At 42.2% G+C, this 10,259-nt stretch overlaps 2 long non-coding RNA genes across 2 annotated transcripts; both read left to right on the top strand.

Moving 5' to 3' along the window:
- Positions 1 to 1,404: 1,404 nt before the first annotated feature.
- LOC127312461 (uncharacterized) lies at positions 1,405 to 1,825 on the top strand. The gene is made up of 3 exons (XR_007858379.2): positions 1,405 to 1,494; positions 1,589 to 1,636; positions 1,733 to 1,825. It is a non-coding gene; the product is annotated as an uncharacterized lncRNA (long non-coding RNA).
- A 169-nt stretch (positions 1,826 to 1,994) lies between these two features.
- LOC139834183 (uncharacterized) lies at positions 1,995 to 7,071 on the top strand. Its single transcript, XR_011749626.1, has 3 exons — positions 1,995 to 2,076; positions 2,703 to 2,929; positions 6,785 to 7,071. It is a non-coding gene; the product is annotated as an uncharacterized lncRNA (long non-coding RNA).
- Positions 7,072 to 10,259: the final 3,188 nt, after the last annotated feature.

Raw genomic sequence — 10,259 nt, 5'->3', positions numbered from 1 at the left:
AAGACTACCCAGCCATCTAGGGGGTCTGAGAGGGGCAAAACAATCTGGTTCGTTCGTTTCACCAGCCACAATCCCACTTTTCACCACAGCCGTCGGATGTGGTAAATTTTTTTCCACCTTTTGCTTGTTTGATTAGGTCAATGACGAATGAGACCTAGCGTGTGTAGGGACGGCGAGCAGTGGCAGCGAGGCCGCTCGTTCACGTCGCCTTTCTCCCCTCGTTTTCCTGTGCGCGTGGGGTGGGTGAAAACCCTAGATCAGCCCGTGGTGACCTCCCCCAATCCCTCGTCTCCTCTCCCCCGCCGCCAATCAGCCGCCTCTCTCAGTTTCTCTCCCCACTGCGCCCCTCCTCCAGCTCTCCAAATCGAAGCGACCGCAACACGCGCACGGCAGGAGGAGGTGCCACGGGTTGATGCAGCGGACAACGGCCGCAGGGGGCGACGGCAGCCGCTGTTGGTGGACGACGGCGGCCTCAGCCGTTATGGAGGAGGGAGGCGGCGTAGTGGGTAAGCAGCGACACGAGAAGGGCGAGCAGACGGCGCCGGACAGGACGGCCGCCGTGGCGGACGAGAGGAGGCGCTGCAGGAGCGGGTCCCGAAGGAGGGCACCGGCGGCGCCAGTGGAGTCCTGCTGGTGGCTTCCTTTCGTCTCCCCACGGCGGCAATCACCGAGCGCACGGAGGCGGGTGGCGGCACAGAGAGTGGTGGCGACGTGCGCGCAGCCTTGAGGAGCTCAGACGGTGAGGCTTGACGAGGAGGGGAGGAGCAGCGCTGTTCGTCGAGTCCTGGCGGCCATGGAAAAGATGAAGGAGGCGTGGAGTTGTCACGGATGGAGCGTCGGCCGTCGCCGTCGACCGGTTCAGGCAAGTCGATCCCCTCTGTTCTCCTCTCGATCTCTCTCTCGTTGTGCACTCAGAGTCTGTTGATGATGATTTGTTGCTCCTTTTGCAGCTTTGACATGGATTTAAGTCTAGATCTTGTTGAGGTGAAAATATCTTCCCAGCCAGCCTCAGCAACTCGTGCACCCTGCAGCAAGACTGCTGGAGCTGCTGGCGAGCTTGACGGCCAGGATCCGGTGGCCGGAGGCGCTCGGCGAAGGGCGCCGCCTGTGGTGCACGGGGACAGGGAGGGCGCCTCCGGTGGTGCACGGGGCCATGGCGGCAATGCAGTGTTGACCATGGACGTGGTGCCCACGCGGCAGGAGGATCACATGGCCAGGGTAGCTGATCTGCTGTCTCTCCCATGGCCGAGGGAAGCTGCTTCGGGAGAGAGAAAGTCTCAAAGTGAGCATCCTCCTTTTTCTCTTTGCTCCACTTTTTTTTAGATCAATGTCCCAAATTTCTGGAGAACTCTTCTTGTGTTGTGCATCATCATCTAGGATTATTTTCTCCCTTTTCAGCTGTCCCTGTACACCTATTTACAGATTTGTGGTGTGCCCTGGTTTGAACCGAGATTGGTTTATTTTGGGTACAGAGAATGCTGCATTGGCAAAGAGGTTGGGGATTCGTTCATTGTCTCTCTTATTTGTCTCACTACCTCTACATCTGCTGCTTTTTCCTTATTTTTCTTACTCCGTTTTTTCGTTGCAGCAAGGGCGAGAAGGCTGAGTTCATCAGCCTGATATGGCGCTACCTCTGGTAATTATCCTCTTCATTTTGTTTGTATAATCTTGCGTATTTCCTATAATAAATCACTCAAGTTGGGTCTCTGATATTTGTGTTTGATGTCGGCAGTGGGGAGGCAGAGCATATGGAGTGTTGTAATATTTCCATACCGCAATGATGAGATGGTGATTCTAGACGAATCCTCTAACTGGTTGATTGGGTATGGAGTTTCTCTGTCCAGCCGCTTGTCTATTTTCTACATTATTCACTGTGATTTTCCTGTTAATACATATACTCACATCTAGAGAAAGATCATCAATATTATGTTCAGTGCGGATCTGTCTTAATTTAAGGTTAAACTTTGTTATGAGATTGCAGGTCACACATACATGTCAAAGTTGTGGACACTGTAGTGCTTGGTGGAACTGGCTGCAAAAATGTGTCCCCTAATATTTTTTGTGGCCTGCAATGTGGTGAGATTTTTGTTAGCCACCGCATAACGAGCTCCTGCCTTGCAGCAGCACGCAAATTCTTTTTTCGCAGTTGTTATGATCATGAGATGCATTATTTCAGACCCTTACATATTTGAAGTTAAATTTGATCGGCGCGACATCATGCTGTGGAGCCACTACCTTTGAACCTGCAATTCAACAAAAAATCTAATATATTCATGGATTACCACATGTCCACATGTGCCTTGCAACTATTTTGTTCATTTCTCAATGGATAAAGAACGTTTGTGTAGAAAAGTTAGATCTCACCCCATGGAGAAAGTTTCAAAAAATAACGCGTCTGACCTCTACTTATTTTGTTATTATGTCTACAAGAAGTGATTTTTTTTTCTGGCTCCATGGCGGTCGGCAATGGCTGCATCCGCACATCCCCGATTCCATGGTCAGTAGCAGCAGTGTCATCTGCCTGTTCGTCGGTGGGTGCTAGGCACGAGGACATTATTAGTATAACTGGAAGTGTTGTATTAGAGGAATCATGTTTAAATTAGCTCAACACACATTTTACTGCAGTTTCCGTTTTCAGATATTTTCAGTGATGCTGATTAGCTAATATACATCAGATAAATGATGTTGTGTTTCTTCCCCAGGATTGAGGTATATGCCGATGAGATTGGACCAGGGGGATGCTATCAGGCAGGCGTCTATTTCTTAGATGATCTGGCTTATAAAATTATGTTACTGAAGAATATTGGTGAAGAACTATGAAGATGCACCCTATGTTGGCTTATTTGGTTTGCCTCGGATAAACGAGCACCATTCTCACCTTTGAGAGCTGCAGCAGCCGTCCACAGATGACACTTATTTCCGAAAACAGGTATATTCTAGGCTCATTTCATGGAGACAAGATATTGTACCTATCTTTCGGACATGTTTTGGGTTGCATACTTTTCCAACTGGTCTTCTTTCAATCCACTTGCTAAACTAAAAATTGCCTTACATGAGAAAAGATTCTGTGCAATAGGTATCTATTCGCTCGGCCAGTTTAGTTCATGAAAATTATGTTACCAACTGCTATTATGTACCATGTCTCCTTTCTGTCCCATGTATGTCCAATTTTACCTATATATTCATTAACGAAATAATGAAAAATGTAGATGCTTAGGTCACAAAGAATGTCGAAGTCATCATTAACAGAATAATGAAAAAAGTAGATGTTAAGTGACGCAGGCCATTGAAAGCATTGGTTGACATGTATATCAGGTTCCTTACGAGGAAAAAAAAGGGGGACCCAGTGGTGAAAGCTTGCACCCATTGGGGTTTAGGGAAGCGAATTTTTACCATCCTTTCCCTTATTTTTTATGCAAAGAGGATGATTCAAGCCAAGGACCTCAAGCACACAAGCGGAGATACTCTGTCACTGATTCGAACCAAGGAGAACTAATAATTAACATGTGCTTTTCTTCGACGCCTAATCAAATGTCTATGAGTTATGTTTGCTTCTGTTGAGGCCTTTGAGGTTATATTCTTATATCCATATTTATAAGCTCCTACTCTATGTTCATCTGTCATGTCTCCATTGATTGACATAGATTTATTAGCTTTTTCCTAGCCTTGCATCAAGTCCTAATAAAAATAGCAGGAAACGTGAAACAAATAATTTATCTAGCTAAGCATATTCATGTATCCACTGACTTTCATAATTTATTAGCTTCTTTCTGGCCTTACATCAGTTCATAATAAAATATAGCACTAAACTTTAAACAAGTAATTTATCTAGCTAAGCATATATGTAAATTAGTGCATATACAAGTGTCCTGGTCTTTGCAGAGTGATCTTTCATTTCTTCCCTTGTACCTACAAAATTCACCTTCTCACCATGTTTCAGTTGCAAAACAAGTAATCTATGTCTCAGAATTCACTTCCCTTTACGAGCACATCTTTTTTGTCTCAAAAAAAACTATATAGGTTGTAGCTACCTTCTCTATACCAACGTTCTTTGACCTGTTTTGCGAGGAACATTAGTGTGACAGCAGTTCCATGTATTTGTTAGCATGAGTATGCCATTTGTGTTCGTAGATATGAGTGTAAGCTGTGATTTTCTCCGATTGATGCCTCTCATGCTTCAAGCATGGGCATGTAGCCCATTTTAAAGATATTTTGTATGATTGATGGTTGTTTGCAAGCCCATGTAGGATGCATTCAGATATGATCACAAAGATCGCTTGTTAACCAAGCATTACTAAGACCTACATATTCAACATGGCATGCACAGTCATGATTTACGTTACAGGTTTAGAGTTCATGAGCTAGCAACGATATGGGTGCTTGGCGGTTCCACAACATGCACACTACATGTAGACAACATACATGTGAGTTCCCTACGCCGCGGTCCGCGCGACAGCATACTACGTCAGTCGATGCGACAACATTATCGTTGTTGCATTGCATTAAATGGTGGGCCAATTTAAGACTACAGACAATTTGTTTGCTGCAAATATAACATTAGACCAACTTCCACAGAGGCCTATCTTTTGTACAAGCACGTTTATAATTATCAAACCTAAGATCTAAATCAACATTAATACTACAACTAATGAGCTGAATAGTGTCTCCATTGTGCCACGGAAAGATACATGATTAAACTGAAGAGAGGGAATGCCCGCCCATTTAGATCAAGTAGCTAACCAAAAGAGAGGCAAGCGCTTGGTGGCAAGTGTCGATCTCAGTTGTGTCAGCACAATGCCCATGTAGGCTTATTTGCTTCATGAGTACTACTTCATCAGAGCTAGCTAAACGAGGGATCCCTTGATGCTAGCTTAATTATATATGTGCATATTGCACCATCCACCTAGCTAGCTTTTGTGTGAGCTATCGATGACAAGCAGTTTTATCCCCTCACTGCGCTTGTGCCTGCATATTAGTGATGGAGAATCACAAAGGATATACAAATATCTAAGGTGGGTCATATTTATGACCCGCTGAGGTTTACTCGATGACCTCGTGATTTTAGAATGGTTGTACATTGTGTTCTTATTGGTTAAGTGGAGTCCAGAGTTTGATGCATTTGGACTCTAGAGTTTGATGTATTTGGTTGTTTAAATAGTTACCGACCTTCGATTTCATCAAGCTTGATGCTTGTCAAACTGTCAGCTCCTCCTTTACTCCTGCTTCTTTTATTTTGTCAAAACATAGAAGTATAGATGGAACTGGATAATTTTCAATTCTTGATCTAGACATCTCATATTTTGAATCGTTCCTTTTTCATGCACTGATGAGCTCAAACTACTAAAGGTGCCTTGGGCTCTGCTTCCATAACACTCCGATCTGTCAATGAGACCAGGAAATGCTAAAAAAGTGAAATTAAATGTTCACATCGTATAGACCATCTTCTCTTGAGGATATTTTTTATGCTCCTCCAAATAGTGCATGCATACATTTGTATTGACGTTTTGATGTAACTCTGTTTTCTCTTCTTGTTCTTATCTTTGGCAGCAAGATGGAAGCGGCATCATGTGAGAAGGCCTAGGTGATATCTGCTGAGTCGAAACACAAGTCATGGTACAACAAAGCCCACTGACGTATCCAATTGCATATTCATCATGCTATCCCTGCACTGTTAATGTCCGCTTTTGAGCTATTTGTGTTGCTAGGAGCCATACAATCATGTGTCCACCAAAGTGGTTTTGCTTTAGAACTCTTGGATCCTTTTACTACGAATATATTTTTGTACCATGCACACAATTGCTGATTGAAAAAGTAAAACGTAATTTATCAATGACTGTTATGAAACTAAATTGTCCATGACATGTATGGAGTTTTGAAATTTGAAAAATTTCCTTGCATCTTATTTTCTTCTCTACTGCCTGGAATGTGAGCAAATATATCATGTTGATTGCTCAATCGAACTTTTGAGTTTTTATCTGTACACACTATACAATTTTGATCTCAAAACTGTAAATGGACTATATGAGATATTCTGCACCAAGCCTCATCTTTATTCGCAGTTGGAAAGATATCTGATTCAGGGATTGATGCCGTCATACTCAAATATATTGTTGCTCTTAATATGAAATTTCTGCATAGCTTATAATTTCATCATATGACTCCCTACTGTCCAGTTGTCCTTATACTAAGTTTTATATTCTTATACTTTCATAATTGCCCATTCGGTTAACATTAGATGCTTCAGTTGGCTGGCTCAAAAGAAGAAAAAAAAAATGCTTCAGTTGGCTTTTGTCGTTGCTTTGATTGAACACACATTTCATATCTATGCTTACATGGATCTAATTGCTTATGTAAGGTATTTGAAAATAGTTAAACTACTACATAATATTAGTATCTGGAATATCGATTTCCGTTGTTTCGAGTTTGGACGCCTGCTTTTGATCATAGGAACACAATAGATGACATTATGTAGTGCACATTTTAAGCCCTACACGATGAATTTTACTTCTAGGTGATATGTGATCCAGCTTGACTGGTATAATTTCTACCCAAGTGTAACTGCAGTTCAATCTGCTTAATGAAAAAATAGTTAAACCTGAAAAAAAATATGTAAATGTGGTTATGTGGAAACTAGAAAGCGAAGTTCTGGAATTATACTAACATATAGGATATAATATTACTACGTTAGCCTTCGACTAAGCCAAAAAATTATATTGTGCTATCTTCTCGATACATAGATCTTGACAACCAATAATGTGTAGTTCTACCCTTTTTTTTTTTGCAGTTTTGGTGTTCCATCTTCTCCAAGCAAAGCCACATGCCTTGGACCTGCTCCGCTCTAATTTGGTAATAGACGGCGGTTGGCAAGAGAGCACGTTAGGATGGGGCAAAGGAGGGGCACTGGCTTACCAAAGATATGGATGGTCTGGATTTAGAATGCCAAAATCCTAATTTTCTGTTTAACCCATTTGCCTTATTTATATGTATTCTTTAGCTTCCCAGTTATATTATCTATTTAGCTTAGATGCCATCAGAGTATTTGTTAATTATGGTCAAAGTGTTATTTGTTAAGCGCTCCACCGTCTTTCTGTCTTCCTCAATACATCGACCAAGCAGAAGCACGCAGATAGTGCAACATGCATGCCTTCTCTGTAATCTTCAGGAAAAGAGTAGAGCTAAACATATTATTGCAATATGGGCTATTTATTATGGTGTGACCTTTTGATTCTATTCCTGTTTGTCGTATTTGTTGTATGACGTGTATTGATATTGGTGATTTACTGATCAATCTGGTGTGCAACAGAAAAAACCAGTTAGTGTATGTCCTGTCGGTTTCAATTCCAGCTCGGGTTCTGTCTTTGCGCTGGAGACCCTAAAGCCCATAAGCACAGAATTGGTTTAGGCATTTCTCGCTTTGGATGCACATGTTAGTGGCTCCTGATGTAAGCCCATACAAAGGATAAAATCAAGGCGAAGTAGATCATATTAGCTGTCATGCTCCAACCTCTCCGATAGAGGGAGTTGTTATAACCCTAAAGCCCATAAACTCAGAACTAATATAATTATACTGTCGTCGCTACATATAGGATGAATGCCACATTTTTTTTCTGTTTCGTTTCTACCTTTAGGCTGCGGCACATCATTGGCGTCTCACTTTTGGCTTTGATGGGGACGCAGAGGGTATCAGCCAGAAATAGTGGTGGAAATTGCTTACGAGAGGCAAACATTTGTAATAGTTTCTAATTTTTGTGATATTGGTTAAGCGGCTCAGAATCTTGAACCAAACTTTTTGTCTTCCTCCTCACAATAAGTATAAGCATTTATTTTGGAATAAGTAATTATCCTTTTACACTTCCTTTATGATGCTACATCTTTCCATACAATGACCATAATTTGGTGGTAAAAACATAGAAGCTGAAAAAAATAGCGCGAAAAATCATACTAAATTGTCATATTTTACTGCAACAACTGAGTGGAATGGTGGCAGTTATATTTCTAAGCTAATTCTTAATACTAAAATAAGCTAAATCTTACTATTCAAATTATGCTTTGATTCTGCTATTTGCGCGATAGCGCAATAGGTCATCTAGTACATTAAACACCCCAGCGCCACCGACTGCTCCCTATCCGCCGCCCGCAGCGCACCCTCTCCGTCCCTTGGCCGCCTCCTCTGGGACGGCTCCTTGCCACCATGGCCGAGGTGCATCCCAGGAGTATTAGCCCATCACCTCTTCACGCTTCATGTGGCCCACGCCAAGCCCTGGTACTGGTACCACCCCGGCCCGGAGGTCTACACCACCTTCATCTCTTCCTCCCTTCCGTTTGTCCTCGCCACTGCCTTGGATGCGCTTGCAGAGGCGTTCCTTCAGGAGAAGGGGGCGCACTCGGCAGGGGCGGAGCTACCTGAGGGGCCATGGGAGGGGTAGGACATGTACAAGCTCCAAATGAGGAGGTGGAGGGGAGATGAGCGGCCATCGTGGATTTTCCTCCGTGAGCCAAAAATACATACTTTCAGTTCGGCTTTGGATGGCTTCCTTCCATTCTAGAAAACTTTTTCTTGCTTCTCTAATGGTGGGTGCTATTCATTTCCTCAATTCTTATGTGTTATTTTCCCTGCAGCTCTTCACCATTTAACCCCGCATTGATCTCCTAGCCTCCCAGGTGCGGTAGCCATCTGGTATCTTCCTTCCTTACCAATTGATTCCTAACAACTAACGTGCTCCTGCTGGATTTTATGTTTCTAATTTTGTTTAGCAGGATATCATCTTCGTGGTCTTCTTTCCACTTCTCAATATGGGTGCTTCTTTGAGATTAAAATCGTCAGGTGTATATGCATATTCCCTGTCCATGTAAGTGTTGGGTTGGACTATATTATGTATAATTGTTTCCACTGATGTTTAACTGTGAGGATATTAGAGATAACTCTAAGTCTCTAATGCACCTTTTTTTGTTGTTGTGAACATGTATTCTCTTTGGCTCTTTGGGAACAAAGATAATTTGGTTCTTATGGGAATTTGTACTCTCTTCAGATGTTTGATGCCACCCTTTTTTGTGCTATTAAGTACCGATGTATACCATATGTCATATGTTACCTTTTGCTTTACTGAAGGAATTAGTCAGTTTAAGTTGGAGATTTCTCGAAATATCAAGAACTGGCCGGTGCATATTTAGGTCTCAAAATTCTGTCCTGCCATAATTTCATAACTTCTGTACATACATTTACCTCTTCAAATCAGTGTGTCCTCTTAAAGTAGGTTCAAGGCACCTGATCCCTTTTATTTCACTTCTTGCTTTCTGTTGCCATTCCTGTATATTTGATTGATTTTGTTTTGAATTCTGTTCACCACGCTAGATTTTCTGCTGGTATAAATATCAAGAACATATATGCTTTATTTTTGTACTTGTTGCTACACATGTTGGTATGCATCTTTATTTATACCTCATCTCATCTGTTTTGCCACATTTCACATAGTTCTTTGTTAACAATTTGGATAAAAATGCCCTAAACAACTAGGATAACATATAGCTTGAATGAATGTGTGTTATAATTAACTCCATGTATTAATTTAAGGAAGAGTTCAATATATTTACACTCTTGCATATAACAATTTCCTCTTTTCTAGAGCGAGAGCATTGCACTCATTGATGCTGCTCATTTGTACTACTAGATTTGTTAGTGTTCTTGTCCTGAAAGAGTAGTGTATTGATCTGTAAATAGAACCTCGGTATGATTCTCATTTATCATTATGAGTTAACATGTCTATTTAACTCCTGATGCTTATTTATGTACCTAATTATTCAGTGGGACATTTTTTTTGCTTGTGTATTTTTACAATACAATGTTTTGTCGTTTGTTCTTGCGGTTTGTGAGACTTTCTTTAGAGTATTGCTTTATACGCGTGAAATGTTATCACTCTTGGTGGGGGTGTAGCTATTTTATCATAAATTTATCTTTTTTATGCTCTCCTAATTCCGCTCCCCTTCCCGCTTGTCCTCTTATTTAAGTTCTGGTTACCAGTCACTGGTGGAAAAAGGGCCTTTGGTCGCGGTTCGCAACTGCAATTAGTCACGGTTGCGCAACCGCGACCAAATAAGCGCGACTAAAGGCACATCCAAGTGGCCGCCAGCAGTCCGTCGGGGCGGAAGACCTTTAGTCGCGGTTCTCCTGGCCAACCGCGACTAAAGGCCGCCGCTGGTTTAGGGTTTTAGCCCCCCCCCCCCCCCTCCCCTAAACCTGTTTTCTTTTTAATCTGTATTGT

The sequence above is a fragment of the Lolium perenne genome, chromosome 7 (genome assembly GCF_019359855.2).
Source record: "Lolium perenne isolate Kyuss_39 chromosome 7, Kyuss_2.0, whole genome shotgun sequence".
Lineage (NCBI taxonomy): Eukaryota > Viridiplantae > Streptophyta > Magnoliopsida > Poales > Poaceae > Lolium > Lolium perenne.
This window is presented reverse-complemented; position numbering and strand designations above follow the sequence as displayed.